This window comes from Pezoporus flaviventris, unplaced genomic scaffold, assembly GCF_033815535.1.
Source record: "Pezoporus flaviventris isolate CSIRO_AGI_PZ_B2104156 unplaced genomic scaffold, CSIRO_AGI_Pfla_v1 ptg000055l, whole genome shotgun sequence".
NCBI lineage: Eukaryota > Metazoa > Chordata > Aves > Psittaciformes > Psittacidae > Pezoporus > Pezoporus flaviventris.
The window spans coordinates 5,688,586-5,706,601 of NW_026892603.1; the positions used below are offsets into that span (position 1 = coordinate 5,688,586).

At 43.8% G+C, this 18,016-nt stretch overlaps 1 long non-coding RNA gene across 1 annotated transcript; it reads left to right on the forward strand.

The window, feature by feature from the left end:
- Positions 1–928: 928 nt before the first annotated feature.
- Positions 929–16,822, forward strand: LOC133277389 (uncharacterized). Its single transcript, XR_009746183.1, has 3 exons — positions 929–1,182; positions 4,062–4,216; positions 16,557–16,822. It is a non-coding gene; the product is annotated as an uncharacterized LOC133277389 (long non-coding RNA).
- The last annotated feature ends 1,194 nt before the right edge of the window (positions 16,823–18,016 follow it).

Here is an 18,016-nt window from a genome sequence, read left to right on the forward strand (position 1 = left end):
CTGGGATGCGATGCAGTGGAATGGAACAGAAGAGAATGGAATGGAACAGAAGTGAATGGGATGGAATGAAATGGAATGGAATGCACTGGGATGGGATGGAACAGAATAGAGTAGAACAGAACAGCTATGATATGATTCTATGATTCTATGATATGTTACGCATATAGTTCTGCATGACAAGCTCTGACCTAGGTCTGAGGGGCCATCTGCAGTCCAGGTCCCAGGGGAGGCCGGTCCCAGGCACTGAGGCCTACGAACACCCTCTGGACCCTGACAGTGGTAGACCTGCTCTCCTCATATATGCTCCCTCAGACATGTATGGAGTGCTACTGGAGAGAGAGTATTGGGTCAGATGGACGCCTGATGCAGTGCTGTTGTCCTCAGACTCTTGTGTTAGGTTGTTTCTCCAAAAGCAGCAATTCAGGCATTTTTAAAAACTAGTATTTGGGGGAGTAGTGTTTTGTATGCTCTACGGTGGACACTTATGGCCCCTGAACAGTTTAGGCCTGGAGCAAGGCTCAGCTCCGGCTCAGCTCCCCTGACACCTTTGAGCGACTGACAGTGTGCCGCAGCTCAGCCCCCAGCTGTGGGAAGACCTTCACCAGGGAGCACCGAGTGCAGCCCTGCCCATTGCGCACCCGCGCCTCAGGAGACCGGTGCAGGCACTTTCCGCACCCCGAGCTCCGCCCTGCAGCCTCCCCTCTCATCGGCTCTGTCTGGTGCCGACGCTGCCACCGCCGGGTCAGCCAGAGCAGAGCTCCCAGGTCGGACCCTGGTCCTGAGCCGAGCGCTCCCCATCCCGCTCACTGCTGCTCGCGCTGCTGGCTCCAACCGCCGCGCCAACCGCTCCTGCTCCGCTCAGGGCGGGGCCTCCCTCCTGGCACCGTCCCCTGGGAGCCCCTGCTCACCTCAGCGGAGCTGCCGGCTCCTGGGCAAGGCCTGGCGGGGGCTTGAGGGTCCTTCGGTGGCTCTCGCCGCTCAGAACTGAGGCTCCAGGACGCGGTGTTTCCCCTCGCTCCGGGGTTGAAGGCTCCTCTCTGGAGTCACCTCGGCAAATGACTGTTAATGGCCCACAATGACCGGTTTAAATCTGCCGCATCCTCCTGTTTCTACCCCTTTTGGTCAGAGATTTTTAACTGTCCAGCATGGGACACCTGTTGAATGCTGAAAGGAACTTAGTAGGTTGTACATCTATTTCCTTATTTTTTCACAACATAATCTTAAATGCTCTTCAGATATGTACGGCAGTACAGGTCAGGCCCAATGGGACTAATAATTATTGCGAGGAGTAAATCATGAGATAATCAATTTTCTGGAAAAAGTGGCAGTAGCCTGGCAGTGGGGAATACTTTGAAGCTGTGAAAGCTTGTTCTTAAGTGGAATAATCAATGTCCATGACATAGGTTTGAATGCTTTCCTATTAGGCAGTCAGACCTTTTGCTAGAGTACCAAGGGATCATCTTAGCTAATCACTGACATTACCCATGACAGGATTCTGTGAGACAATAAATAACTTACCCAAGCTATTTATGTGGAAAATGTCAGATGGAGTTGTTCTTTTAATGCTTTATTCAGATTCAGAGTAATACTTACCAGTGGACCAGAAATTCAGACAGAGCAGTCTGGGAAACTGTTGTCACTTCTGAGACAAATAGTGGCTTTGCCAAGTGCTGCTCTCATTATCATGGTAAAAAAGCAGAAGGAACTGGTGGGTATAGGTTGGGCCTCTCCTGTATGGCTTAGAACTATCATAGTGTGTTAAATGGTGTCTGAATAGTGTCTGACCTACAGTACAACCCAAAGCAATACTACCTTTCTGTCTCATCATGATGAATATACATTACAGCTCAGCTGCACAGATATATTGGGCCCACTGCTTATTGGCATAGTTGGATTACTGTACCTGCCCATCTGACTTTGTTCAATCTATCTGCTGTATTTAAACTTGAATTTCTTGCAGTAAATTTAGGGTTTAGTAAATTAATTTAGTAAATGATAAATTTAGGGTCCGTTGATAGAAAATATACAAACAAATGCTATTTTTTAACAGTGCCATTTTTCAAAGGAGTTTTCAACTTCTGTCAAGACAGATGACTACTCAGTTCACCTTTGAGTCTGTGACCAGCACTACTGTAGTATAACTGCTACAGAAACAGTCAAGAGAGAAGCAAAACTCAATGACTTAGTAAAGTGCTTGCAGTAACCTTAAGACATGTACAACTTACTGTTTTGCTCAAAATCAAGGACAAGCTGGTTGGCTCCCAGTAGCTATATATACATGGAAGTACCTATATATATATATATATATGGAAGAATTATGTATTTAGGTGTACCAACAGTTAAGCTGAAACAGACTTTTAAACTAATTCAGAAGTGTATAGTTTAAGTATAATGTGTTTAAGTAATAATTGATGCTGGGGCAATACCACCTTAAAAGATGACCTTAAAGCTTGGAGATACTGTCCAATTGCCTCTAATTTCCTTGTCCAGATGCATGGGGTTTGTGCCATCTTCACTTTGTATGGTCCCTGGGAGTCTTCTTCCCTCTACTTTTTGACTTTTGTCTGATGTGTTGTGTTTGCAAGGCCTGTTGCTCTCCCCACATGGTGAAGCCATCCCAGCAGCTGCCTTTTTTTGCAATTGCTTGCACAGACTCATGGGATGTAATTATTGCAGAAATATCCATTCTAATAGTGTTGTTAGTCCTATATGGTATATGTTATTCATATATTTACTTGGAGGCATTTGAATGTAAAGGCCTGAATGTGTCATTTGATCCATACTGCTGGAGTCCATGTTTCATGTATGTTTAGGCTTTGATGGCATACTCAATTATTCTGAGTTTTACCACTGATGCACTTGACATATTCTTGTCTTGTCAGATTCTGTTGAATTTTGCAAGTGCTGCTATCACAAAAGCAATTTTGCTTTTGATTTCTGCTTCAGACTTTCTCTCCTTTGTGATGGTAATTCAGAGATACCTGAATGAATCCACTCATTCGAGTTTCTCAACTTTGATGTAAATTTCTTGTTGCATATGAGAATTTTCTATTGTCCTCTGTCTGTTTTTTACCTCCTATTTGATCACCAGTCCACAGGCAGTAGCTTTGTTGCTAGATCTGTTAGCTATGGTCCTATTTCTTCTAATCAGGTTGATGAAATCTACAAAGTAGAGGTTATATAGATCTTTTGCCCCTAGCTGATAACGTTGTCCTATCAGAATTTTCAAGCACTTTGGACTTAACTATGTTCAAAGGAAACATGAGCAGGTATGCTGCCATGAGAAATCTGTCTTTCAGTCAATTCTCATAAAGAATCATTTACTTAATGTGTACCCTGTGAAGATTATGCTTTTCAAATTGCTTCTAAAGCTTTCAATTCAACTTCTAATGTATCCTGAACTGTTTTTAGGAGGGAAATCTTGTGCATTTGGCTTTGAGGTTGAAGGAACCACCTTTCTACCTTTTGTATTGATGGAAAACTGCTATATTAATACTATAAAAGTTACTAATTTTACCTTTGCTGCTTGTTTATTTTTGAGGCCTGAATTATTTGATGGAACTATACTCCTATGCTTATTACAAGGAATTCAGTCACACTGGATATGCTGTGTCAGTGCTGTCTTCTAACCTGAATTGGTGTTTGATGGAATCTATGTTCTCATCTAATATATGAAGCAGGTTCTGAGATCCACGTCTGCTCTGGGTGCAGGATGTACTCTAATGAGCAGGTTATACAATGCTTACAGCCTATTCTGTGCCAAGGAATGTATTGGCAATAAACCTTCACTAACCAAAATTTTCACAGGAGAGAAACAGAGTTGTCACTCAAAGTATTCTATAGTTCTGTGGTTAGGGCAAATTTGGTAGGCAAGGGATGTGATTTCTAGTCACCTGAGACAAAAATTGGTTTAAAACTGGATCTCCCAAATCCTGAAAGACATCTCTTAATTTGGGGCTATTTTTTGAGTAAATAAAGGAGGAAACAAAAGGAAGCAGTGATGCTATTTATTTTTTCTTCTTTCTTTCAAAGACTGACCTGATTTTTTCTTATAATCTCAGGAGACGATTCACAGCTCTGGTTCTTGGAAAGCAATGGACATATAGCTTTATCCAGATGCTGAGTGCATATAAAATTTGTAAACATGCTACATACTGGAGTTGAAGCAAAGCTGGTACACATGGTGATTCAGAGATACTTGGATATCCAAAGTGAGGTATTTGTTTTAACGTACGACTGCAACCAAACTAATAAACCTTTACTCTTTACTCCATTAAATGATCACCGTCAAAATTTACAGCAGACACACAGTTCACAACAGAGGAGAAACTTGCTGCAGACTTCCGAATTTGTAGCAGGCTTCAGTTAGTCTTTTAGTACAGCACCATAAGCTCTGCTGATTGGCCATTGATTAAAATCAGGTGCGGAATGGAAACTTCACAAGCCCTCCTTCCTGTTAGTGTCATGATGTTTACCCCTCCTTCCTGTTAGTGTCATGGTGTTTACCCCTCCTTCCTGTTAGTGTCATGGCGTTTACCCCTTCAAGTCACAGAAGATGCTTTTGAGTTTAGATCTAGTTTTTTTTAAAGTGAGAAATAGGAGAAATAAAGTGAGGACAGAAGCAAGCTATCCTCCCTAGTAAAGTGTACATACACCTTCTTTAGCCCTACTCACATGTCCTAAAACACATGCCTTAGTCTGGTCTTCACACTTACAATTCTGAATCTGGTACAGAGTGCCCTGTTGCTGAGATCATAGTATTTACCATGTCCTTTAAGGACTGTACAGCAAGGCCAAGTTCTGTCCTGGCTTTAGAGACCATGTAAATATACTTGAATTGATTAGTCTAATACTAGTCCAACCCCCCCTGTTATCCATTTGATGTAGGCTTATTTCAAATTTCCTCAGATTTTATACAGCTGCTGCCCAGATTAAACGTTGGACAACAGTCTTTCTAAGTAGCAGTCATGCTTAGCTCTTGCTTTACAAGTTGCCATCTGCCTGACCATGCAGTGAAAAACCCACAGCTTTTAAAATTATTATTGGTGAACAGCTGAGAATTTGTGTACCTGTGGCTTAAAAAAAAAAAAAAAAAATAGGACCTGAGAATTAACAATGTATTTGGCTGTCAACACTCAGCATTTGTTAGGAACCTTTAAAAAACAGCTTACTGAAGTTCAGTGCAGTCCCCGAAATCCCACTCCAGATTCTTACCTCAGTTCTCTTTCTCTAAAATTTTCTTGTTGTTTATCAGTCTTACTGCATGTTTAATAATCAGTAACTTCTTTTCAGTCAGTGCTCAGATATGATGTACCTGGAGCAGATGATGGGAAAAGGAAAGGATGGAATTCATCAAGGGTGTGTCTATGCCCTGGGCTCCATTCACAGTCAGCAGAGATGCAGTCAACATAATGAGTAGAGTCTAAAGTGCAATTTGTCTCATCCTAAAGCAGCTGTCTAAGAGAAGTGAAATGAACCTAACCCTGGAAGTATTCATTAATCTCCACTGACTTCTAGGGAGCCAAGGTGTCCTGGGTTCAGCAGTAGCAGTGATGTTTCTCCTTCGTGGTAGCTGGTGCAGTGCTGTGTTTTGACTTCCAGACTGGGAACAGTGCTGGTGATACCGATGTTGTCAGTTGTTGCTAAGTGATGTTTACCATGACCAAGGACTTTGTGAGGCTCATGCTCTGCCAGGGAGGAGGGGAAGCCTGGAGGAAGCAGAGACGGGGCGCCTGACCCAGGCTAGCCAAAGAGGTATTCCATACCACAGCATGTCATGCCCGGGGTGGGGGTTAACTGGGAGTTACCCGGAAGGACACGGGCTTCCAGGTGGGACTCGTTTCTTGGCCGGTGGCACTGTATTCTCTTCCCTTGTTATTTTCTCTTATCATTGTTGTAGTTGGTAGTAGCGGTGGTGATCTGTGTTGTACATTGTTTGCTGGACTGTTCTTGTCTCAACCCGTACAAGTTGCACTCTTTCAATCCTCCTGCCTGTTCCTCCAGGAGCGGGGAAGGGGAGAGCCCCGGGGGGGGGGGGGGGGGGGGGGGCTCGATTGTTGTCAGCCCGGCACCACTCACTGGGAGTGAGTGAACAAGTTGCCTGACTGGGTTTAAACCATGACAGTTCTTTTTGGCGCCCAACTTGGGGCACGACAGATCTGACCGGATTAATAGTAACTCGTCACAATGCTGATTTATTGGCTCTCAAGGTTGTTCCTCTTGATCTCACAGTTTCAGTGTATCATATCTTACTTCCATCCGGTATTTGCTGTATTAGTGTTTTTCAAGTGTGGGGCTTGGGCTAAGGTTTTTGTCTCATTGTACTTAATGGTAATGACTTGTAATACAATAGAATCATTGATCATGAAACTGATCTGGCTTATGTTCCCAGTGTGGTCACCACCTTTATATGTTGGGAGGTATATAATAGAAGTGCTTAGCAATTACACATCTTTTTTCTCCTTCTCAGGTGCTCAACCTGTGAAGGAGACATCCTTTTACCCTCCTAGTCGTCCCCCCAGACCATTTACATTTGAGAGTTTTGAATTTTTTGAATGGCCTTTTAATGCTCTTGAGACTTGTTTGCTGATGGTGATGGGAATCACCATGCTAGCACGCATACAGAGTGTGTTTTGCCCACGACTGATTTCAAGAGTTAAGCAGAGTCAGGTTTGGGTCTTGTCTGGGGTCAAATGACGATGTAGGAGGACCAAGAGATTTTCCCTGAGGCTGGACAGCCATGAGTGGCAGGGTGTGTGGGATAGTATGGGCAAGTATCTAGGTCAGTGGGCCCCTCCAGTGCTTTGGAATTTCACTACCGAACAACTGCAAAATCCAGAAGAATTAGTGTCCTGGGTTCAGCAGTAGCAGTCATGTTTCTCCTCCTTGGTAGCTGGTGCAGTGCAGTGTTTTGACTTTCGGCTCGGGAACAGAGCTGATAGAGATGTTTTGGTTTGGCCAAGGACTTTGTGAGCCTCATGCTCTGACAGGGAGGAGGGGAAGCTGGGAGGAAGCAGAGACAGGACACCTGACCCAAACTGACCAAAGAGCTATTCCATACCACAGCACGTCATGCCCAGGAGGTAACTGGGAGTTAGCCGGAAGGGCTGGGAGACTGCAGGGTTGGAGGAGGTATCGGTCGGAGCTTGGTCGGGCTTGGGGGGCGAGTTATCGGTCAGTGGGTGGTGAGGTGTTGTATTCTGTTCCCTTGTTATTTCCTTTATCATTATTATCATTGGTGGTAGCAGTAGTGGTTTGTGTTATACCTTAGTTACTAAACTGTTCTTATCTCAACCCGTGGGAGTTGCATTCTTTTCGATTCTCCTCTCCATCCCTCCGAGAGCAGGGGGAGGGCAAGAAAGGGGGGGGGAAGTGAGCGAACGAATTACCTGACTGGGTTTAAACCACGACAATTAGTAAAACACTTAAATGAGGTGTGTGGTCATTCTGGCCATACCAGAGATGGACAAATCATGGCAACGTGCTGGGGCTTGGCCTATGCTTACAGAGCCTTGTTCAACACTATCCAGCACCTTCAAAAGGAAAAGAATGTCGGCGGATCTGAGGGCAAAGCAGCAGTCAGCGCAGCTACTCCAGCTCCAGGAACAGCAGCTTCACCACCCCCAGCGACAAGTACAGTCGCTACTCAAACTTTGGCTGCAATGAACAGCACAGCTACCCCAGCGGCAAGTACAGCAGCTGCTCAAACTTCAACTGCAACAGACAGCGCGGCTACCCCAGCTCCAAGCACAACAGCTACACCACCGTTACTCAAACCACAGTGATAACCACTGCAGCCAAACCAGAGGACCAATTCGTACCAATATCGGTTGCCCCTGTACGCAAGAGAACAAGCAAAAAAGAGGTAAGAAGGGTGAAGTGAGATGAAGAAACAATGAATTCACCACCTGGTCCAGAATCTGATCAGGAGTCATCATCACATGACGAAGAAGAAGAAGAAGAGGTAACTTCTTGACCTCGGACTTCAACCGAGCTATGGAATATGCGAAAAGATTTTACCCGTCAACCAGGGGAGCACATCATCACCTGGTTACTCCGATGCTGGGACAATGGGGCCGATGGTCACGAACTAGAAGGTACAGAAGCCAAGCAGCTGGGATCACTTGCTAGAGAAGGAGGAATTGACAAAGCAATTGCAAGAGAGAAAAAGTCCCTCAGCCTTTGGAGGCGGCTCTTGGCAGCTGTGAAAGAAAGGTTTCCATAGAAGGACGATGTTATGAGTCGTTCGGCCAAATGGGCTACTATAGACAAAGGCATCCAGTCTCTGAGGGAATCAGCCATCGTAGAGATGCTCTATCACATCAAGCCGAATAACGGGGATACACCCATAGATCCAGATGAAGTTGAATGTACACGACCCATGTGGCAAAAACTTACACGGAATGCACCGTCATCATATGCCCATTCATTGGCAGCAGTAGCCTGGAATGACATAGTACCACTAACAGTGGATGAAAGGGTTCATAAACTCCGAGAGTTCGAAGACAACCTCACCCCTTCTATCATTTCATCTGTGGAAAAACTGCCCCAGGACCTCAAACAATTGAGGGACGATCTATCTGATTTATCCAGCTCCTCACGTGTACCAACACACGTCTCAGCTATTAACAAAAGGCGTCCTATTGTTTGAGAGAGGAGATACAGGAGGTATATACCACGGGGTACCGTATGGTTTTACCTGCAGGACCACGGAGAAGACATGACAAAGTGGGATGGAAAACCTACTTCAGCTTTGGAGGAAGGGGTGAGTGAACTAAAGAGGGGAGCAAGGGCCAAGACTGATCGTCCCATGAGAGTTACGTCTTCAGTCTCTGGTGAGCAGTTTCCGAGATGGAATGGAAGAGCTGATTTTACTCCAGCTCCTGTGATAATGAAGAATAATCCCTTTCAACACGACTTAAGTGTCCAACGCTGTGATGACCATTAGAGGGGCCCTGCCTCCAGCCAGGTGGAGGTAGTGGACAATCGGATTTACTGGACTGTGTGGATCAGGTGGCCTGGCACATCAGTCCCACAGAAGTATAAGGCTCTAGTAGATACCGGTGCACAGTGTACCCTGATGCCATCAAGCTGTCAAAGGGTGGAAACCATCCATATTTCTGGAGTGACAGGAGGATCCCAAGAGTTGACTGTGCTGGAGGCTGAAATCAGCCTGACTGGGAGGGAATGGCAAAAGCACCCTATTGTGACTGGTCCAGAGGCTCCATGCATCCTCGGCATAGACTACTTCAAGAGAGGGTACTTCAAAGACCCAAAAGGGTACCGGTGGGCTTTTGGTATTGCTGCTTTGGAGACTGAGGAAATTGAGCAGCTGTCCACCTTGCCTGGTCTCTCAGAAGATCCTTCTGCTGTGGGGTTGCTGAAAGTCGAAGAACAACAAGTGCCAATTGCGACCACAACAGTGCACCGGCGGCAATATCGCACCAACCGAGACTCCCTGATTCCCATCCATCAGCTGATCTGTAGACTGGAGAGTCAGGGAGTGATCAGCAGGACCCACTCGCCCTTTAATAGCCCCATATGGCCAGTGCGAAATTCTAATGGAGAATGGAGACTAACAGTAGACTGTCGTGGCCTGAATGAAGTCACACCACCATTGAGTGCTGCCGTACCGAACATGCTAGAACTTCAGTATGAACTAGAGTCAAAGGCAGCCAAGTGGTATGCCACGATTGATATTGCCAATGCATTTTTCTCAATTCCTTTGGCAGCAGAGTGCAGGCCACAGTTTGCTTTTACTTGGAGGGGTGTCCAGTTCACTTGGAACCGACTGCCCCAGGGGTGGAAACACAGCCCTACCATTTGCCACGGACTTATCCAGACTGCACTGGAACAGGAGCAAGCTCCAGAACACCTGCAATACATTGATGACATTATTGTGTGGGGCGATACAGCAGAAGAAGTCTTCGAGAAAGGGAGGAAAATAATCCAAATCCTGCTGAAAGCTGGTTTTGCCATAAAACGGAGTAAGGTCAAGGGACCTGCACAGGAGATTCAATTTTTGGGAATGGCAAGATGGACATAGACAGATCCCCACAGATGTGATCAACAAGATAACAGCAATGTCTCCACCAACTAATAAGAAAGAAACCCAAGCTTTCTTGGGTGCTGTGGGGTTCTGGAGAATGCACATCCCAAATTACATTTCGATTGTAAGCCCTCTCTATCATGTGACCCGGAAGAAGAATGATTTGAAATGAGGCCCTGAGCAACAACAAGCCTTTGAGGAAATTAAACGCGAGATAGTTCATGCAGTAGCCCTTGGACCTGTCCGGACCGAGCCAGATGTAAAAAATGTACTGTGCACCTCAGCCAGGGAGAATGGTCCTACCTGGAGCCTCTGGCAGAAAGCTCCAGGGGAGACTCGAGGTCAACCCCTCGGCTTTTGGAGTCTGGGATACAAAGGATCTGAGGCCAGCTATACCCCAACTGAGAAAGAGATACTGGCAGCCTATGAAGGGGTTTGAGCTGCTTCGGAAGTGATTGGCACTGAAGCACAGCTCCTCCTGGCACCCCGGTTACCCATGCTGGGCTGGATGTTCAAAGGCAGCGTCTCCTCTACACATCATGCAACTGATGCTACACGGAGTAAATGGGCTGCACTAATTACACAACGAACTCGAATAGGAAATCTCAGTCGTCCAATCATTCTAGAAGTCATCATGGACTGGCCAGAGGGCAAAGATTTCGGAATGTCACCAGAGGAGGAGGTGATGCATGCTGAAGAGGCCCCACTATATAATAAACTGTCAGAAAGTGAAAAGCAGTATGCCTTGTTTACTGATGGCTCTTGCCGTATTGTGGGAAAGCATCGGAGATGGAAGGCAGCTGTATGGAGTCCTGGACGACAAGTTGCAGAAACTGCTGAAGGAGAGGGTGAATCGAGTCAATTTGCCGAGGTGAAAGCCATCCAGCTGGCCCTGGACATTGCTGAACGAGAAAAGTGGCCAGTACTTTATCTCTATACTGACTCATTTATGGTGGCAAATGCCCTGTGGGGGTGGTTGAAGCAATGGAAGCAGAGCAACTGGCAACGCAGAGGTAAACCCATCTGGGCTGCTGCACTGTGGAAAGATATTGCTGCCCGGGTGCAGAACCTGGTGGTGAAGGTACGTCATGTAGATGCCCATGTAACCAAGAGTCGGGCCACTGAGGAACGCCAGAACAACCAACAAGTGGATAAAGCGGCTAAGATTGAAGTGGCTCAGATGGACTTAGATTGGCAACATAAAGATGAATTATTTTTGGCCCGGTGGGCCCATGACACTTCAGGCCATCAGGGCAGAGATGCAACATATAGATGGGCCCCGGATCGAGGGGTGGACTTAACAATGGACACTATTGCCCAGGTTATTCATGAGTGTGAAACATGTGTTGCAATTAAACAAGCCAAGCGGTTAAAGCCTCTTTGGTATGGAGGACGATGGTTGAAGTATAAATATGGGGAGGCCTGGCAGATTGACTATATCACACTGCCACCAACCCGCCAAGGCAAGCGCCATGTGCTTACCATGGTGGAAGCAACCACCGGGTGGCTGGAAACATACACTGTGCCCCACGCCACTGCCCAGAACACTATCCTGGGCCTTGAGAAACAGATTTTGTGGCGACACGGCACCCCAGGGAGAATTGAGTCAGACAATGGGACTCATTTCCGGAATAACCTTATAGATATTTGGGCCAAAGAGCATGGCATTGAGTGGGTGTATCACATCCCCTACCATGCACCAGCCTCTGGGAAAATCGAAGGGTACAATGGGCTGTTAAAAACTACACTGAGAGCAATGGGTGGGGGAACTTTCAAGCATTGGGATACACACTTACCAAAGGCCACCTGGTTGGTCAACACCAGAGGTTCTGCCAACAGGGCTGGCCCAGCCCAGTCAGAACTTTTACATATTGTAGAGGGGGACAAAGTTCCCATGGTGCATATGAAGAATTTGCTGGGGAAGACAGTCTGGGTAATTCCTGCTTCAGGTAAAGGCAAACCCACTCGTGGGATTGCTTTTGCTCGGGGACCTGGATATCCTTGGTGGGTAATGCAGGAAGATGGGGAAGTCCGATGTATACCTCAAGGGGAGTTGATTTTAGAGGAAAACAGCCAATTAACTTAATTGTATACTGTTGTCTGCTGTGTAATACTTTTATAGCTCATCAACCAGATGTCTCCAGGTCACCAGTGACTAGCCCTGACTTCCCTCCAACCATCATCCCAATGGAGAATGAACTTTGATAGAACTGCAAGAGTTCCGCAGTAAAGGAACCACCAGCATCATCAGCAGGCAACGATTCAATAGTGCACACAGCCTTTCCTGCCCTGAAAGATTGTTACAAGAGATGGAACCTGACATCATGGACCAAATGGACTCGGCAGCATAATAGGGATTGGTCCATGCACTAAGAAAATTATCTTTTTCTCTTGGTCTGTGTGTATATGGATGTATATATGTGGGAGAACGATGGTGTATTGAAAATGTGAGATCTGAGCATGACATGAATGGTATGGAATAAGGGGTGGATAATGTCCTGGGTTCAGCAGTAGCAGTCATGTTTCTCCTTCTTGGTAGCTGGTGCAGTGCTGTGTTTTGACTTCCAGACTGGGAACAGTGCTGGTGATACCGATGTTTTCAGTTGTTGCTAAGTGATGTTTACCCTGACCAAGGACTTTGTGAGGCTCATGCTCTGCCAGGGAGGAGGGGAAGCCGTGAGGAAGCAGAGACGGGGCGCCTGACCCAGGCTAGCCAAAGAGGTATTCCATACCACAGCACGTCATGCCCGGGGTGGGGGGTAACTGGGAGTTACCCGGAAGGGCACGGGCTTCCAGGTGGGACTCGTTTCTTGGCCAGTGGCACTGTATTCTCTTCCCTTGTTGTTTTCTCTTTTCATTGTTGTAGTTGGTAGTAGTGGTGGTGATCTGTGTTGTACATTGTTTGCTGGACTGTTCTTGTCTCAACCCGTAGGAGATGCACCCTTTCAATCCTCTTCCCCATTCCTCTGGGAGCGGGGAAGGGGAGACCCCCGGCGGGGGAGGGGGGCGGGGGACGCCCCTCGATTGTTTTCAGCCCAGCACCACTCACTGGGAGTGAGTGAACAAGTTGCCTGACGGGGTTTAAATCATGACACAAGGGGACTAACTTCCCTGTAAGCAGCCAGACATCAAATATTAGCTGATTTGAGCTCCATGCCATGCAACTAGTTATGTTTCACAGGTGTGTGGAAGTAACCATGAATTTGTTACATACATGACTATTCTGTTTGAAGCCTGGATGCCCAGGTTTGTAATCCCGGTTTAGGCAGAAAGTGTTTATTCCATCACATTTGGTATCACATATGTAAACTGCTCAGGTTTGGGAACACAAGCCTTTGTGTTCTAGGTCCAGATGGCCAGCACCATTTTAGAGAGTAGAGGTAAAGAAGGCAACAAGGTAGGAAAGTGGAGGGTTATTCCATGTAGTTAAACATATCTGAGTTGTAGCTATGAGATTTCAGTAATACCTTATTAGTAAACTTGCTTAGCTAACGTTGCTTGACATTATGGCTGCTGTGAATCTAGTGTCAGAATTCTTAGGGATCTAGTGTTTCTATAGCCATGCAAAGGGGTTTAGAGTTATAAAATTATAATTTTTTTCTTTGTGCTTCATTTCTAAAACTCGAGTTTAGTTAGTATTGAACCTTTTGTATCTACTTCAAGTTCCCCATATCAAACTTTAAAGCTCATAAAACATGCTTTCTGGGTGGAAAACATTTTCTTCACAAGCAAAAAGGAACAAAAGAAAGAAAGCTTAATATAGAAATGTAATTTATATTAAACCTGTTGCCCCTTGTTGTGTTCTGTAATCTGAAATTTACGTCCTTTTCTTCCCTGTAGTAAATAAGAGAGAAATGGAAAAAACCACAAGCCCCTTATTTTATGAAGCAAAGAAATAATGACAGGAAATGGGGATTTTTGTTTGTTCTTTGGTGTGAATTGGCACAGGCATTATGATGAAGTTAAAACACAGAGGTTAATTGAAAAATGCAATAAACAAAGCCCCTTGAAGGTCTCAGAATAATTTTGCCTAGCAGCACTGACAGCCTACTACCATTGGGCACTAAACGTACTCCAAACTGCTTGAGATTAAAAAAAAAAAAAAAAAAAAGGAAAATAAAAGAAAAGGAAGAAAAGAAAGAAAACCCCATAAAGTTAATTGTCTTTCTGTTCCTTCCACCTCATTTCAGCCCAATTATAACTGGGAAAATTCATTGTGTCTCATTTGCATTAATGCACCTCTATGGAAAAATAGCTTAGACAATGAATTTAGTCTTTCTCTCTCCTTTTTTTTTTTTTTTTTTCCCTGGTTTATGGCCATATTTAAAATAAAAAAGAAACCCAGATGAGAAAATTGGTATGGAAAACTCATGGGTAAGGATCTTGATATTTTTTTCTTCTATTGTTTTGCTACCAGATAAATTCTAAAGTTATGTTAGACAGGAGTATTTCTTCAGTAGACATTCTGTAGTCACAGGACAGAAAATGCTGAAATACCTGCTGGAATTCCATCATCTCTGGCTAACCTCATGTTATATTGAGGAAGAAAATGTTCTGTGAGTTGTGATAAACTTAGCTCTTTGCCTGCACTTGTGTGTGTTTCATTATAGCCTTCAGAAAAGCTGCATAAATCCTTACTTATTCTGCGTTTTGAAAATAAGTCCAATGCATGATCCTATTGTGTGTACAATTTAATGGTGTAAAAGAACTCAAAAGACTGTCTGTCACATTTATATGCAGTGCCATGTTTCTACTCAGCATTTCAATTCGCATTTTAATAAACACATTAAGGGGGCTCACTTGTTGTTGGACCCATGTTACATCTATTTTCTTACTGAGATGGTGAAGAAAAACAGTAAGTTTGCTCTAAATTGTCAGTTGGGATATGAGCTCAGTCTGCCTCTTCCCAGTGCCATTTATATTAATAGGTATGATTATCCATGCAGGCCTTATTTTCAATGTACTGTGTTTATAGTCCCCATTTGTACACCTTGTGCTCATAACGATGTGGAACAGCTGGCCACAAACTGCTGTTTCACATTAAAAAGACATGTTTCCTGAGCTTTTGGGGATTCTTTTTACTAAACAATACATACTATTGACATTTTGCCCTTTTCATTTTCCTTTAGCTCTTCACTGCAGAGGGATATCTAGGGTTCAGTATTCTAAAAGAAGACCTGAAGGGCTTTTGAGAAATAGAACCAAGGAGAAAGCCACTTTGGGTCATTAAAGATCCCATGACACTCTCTGCAAGAAAAGTGTGGGTGTTGTTATTGTCCTGGATGGATTCCAGCTTGTGTAGCTGCATTGTAGGCTATTTAATCATGTATTTTCAAAGAGGTAATCTTCCCTTGAAAGCCTGCTGTATTGTGCTATTGAACATATAATGACCACTCTATTCTTCTCCAAGAATGGTTTCACCCCAGAGGTGGATGGAGTGGTTCCTTCATGGCGATTTCCACAAGGACAAGATGAATGATGAGCACTACACTAATTACACTTGAAACTCGGTTTCCATTTACATTGCTCAGCAATTATAGGAAGTACACCTGAAGAATCATTAGTTTTATTATTATTGGTTCAAAGATTTTATACTGTGATATAATAGTCATTATGCTCATCTACTTAGTCTAAGTGCTTTTTATTTTCTCACTTTAAAAAGAACTAGATCTAAACTTGAAAGCATCTTCTGTGATTTGAAGGGGTAAACATCATGACACTGATGGGAAGGAGGGATTGTGAAGTTTCCGTTCTGCACCTGATTTTAATCAATGGCCAATCAGCAGAGCTTATGGTGCTGTACTAAAAGACTAACTGAAGCCTGCTACAAATTCAGAAGTTTGCAGCAAGCTTCTCTTCTGCTGTGAACTGTGTGTCTGCTGTAAATTTTGATGGTGATCATTTAATGGGAATGGGAAGAAACAACCCAATGTATGCAGAATTACACTATTCTAATTTGTGAGTGAGGACTGAATAATAAGCTAAAAGTGAGAGAGAAAGGAAGACAATACGTTAGCATAAAGTATGAAACATGGTGATGGTGAAATCCAACTTGTTGTGGTGAAATCCAAAATGTGCGTTTCCTTTATTTGATTCTTACACACAGAGTAAAGCATCTCAGGCTTTCCTCAAGCTTGCGATCATTTGCATGTTTCTGTCTCTGTGAAAGGAACTAAGGTTCTATGTGGAAAGTCAATGGTGATATGACACTGGGATGCACCATATGGAAATACACACTTCTGTGACTAAGTTGTAGTGAGAGTGTTTTGTAGTAGTAGTGTTTTGTGTAGGAAAATACATAATTCCCAAGTAGAAATTTTAGAGATTGAATAAACAAAAATTATGCTTGAAATGTATTTCCAGCTCTATTAAACTAGACATTTTGTGTAAATTGTAGCTATGCATAGTATCAAATGATGCAGTATGTTGAGTGTATTTAAGAATAGGTAAAGATTAACATACGTGTAAAAAGACAGAACATTTCTATATCAATGCGTAACTTTCGCAGGACTTGGTCACAGTGCTTGCAGACTGAAGTCACTGCCTGAGGCAAGTATGATGAATGTCAACACATGCCCTGAAGAAAAATCATGGACAAAAAAAAGAAAGTCAAAAAGGGGCATTATCTTAGCTATTTTTCTGAGAAAACCAACAGCAACAACAAAAAAAAAGCGGCCAACCCCAACCCACCAACCCCCCCCGATATCATAGAATCATAGAACGGTTTGGGTTGGAAGGGATCATAAAGATCATGTAATTCCAATGCCCCTGCCATGGGCAGGGTCTCCTTCCACTACACTAGGTTGTTCAAAGTGCCATTCAACCTGGCCTTGAACACTGCCAGGGATGGAAATATGCATGTGTTATGTTTTATACGTACTTTTTGAATCCTGACTATATTTTGCTATGGTGCCTTCCGTGGCAAAAAATTTACTTGCAGATTCATTACCCCTGAGCACCCAACTCTGCTATTTTTCTCTGTAGACTAAAGAGTTTTGCCCTTTTTATATAAATCTGCAGGGAACCTTAAGAAACACCATGCTTTTTTTCTGCATGTATTGTTTTTAATAATGGCAGACTGAAGACTCAAAGGGAGGAGATTTTTATGAAATCAGAATGTGATTTGCATATTTTATAGGAAGAAGCTCAACATTAAAATGTTTCAGTCATCTTTGTTTCCCTGACTTCTCTCATGATTTGGATTATCTGAATACAGATGTCTCAGACCTGCTAACAAGGATTCTAAACAATTAATTCCACAAGATCAAAGAAAAGTTTAATCTGTATTTAACTTCTTTATGTGTCTATTTTTTCTGTTTCTTTTATTGACCACCATTCAAATCTACTCCCCATGACAGTGTAGCATTGTTGACACAACGATCATTGACTGGGAAGGCAAGCCAAGAAATCTTGCCCAAGAATCAATGAATGTTAATACTATATACTCATTGTTAATTGCTGTACATTCATTTTATACCCTTTTTGCTCCTCCTGTTCTCTGCCTTTCAGACCACTAAGTCTTAAAAAATCCCCCAACTTTGGCATAGATATACAATAACTAGAGACATTCTTAATTTCCTCTGTAGGCTGGCTTCTAGAGTTAGCCAAGATGGAACCAGCTGATACAGAAATAACATCTAACCAACTTTGCACAGTAGTTTGCTCTGAATCGCAAATGTTCAAACATTTTTGGTGTTTTTCTCCACTGTAAGCAGCAATGTGAAACGGTTATAATAGTGTTATTTGTTGTAGGCCAAGCAAATAGCAAGACAAAATTGCCTCCCAGTGGGAGAAGTGAAGTTCTTGGCAGTGAGCATTGTATGGCAAAACAGACATAATCAGTTACAATAAAATAACAATGTTAGCAATCTATGATTCTATTTGCAAGACAAGCACTTTTTAAAGATACAATGATAGAAAAATAAGGAGAATACTAAGAAGAAGAGTTCTCCTCTTTGTGTGTCCCAA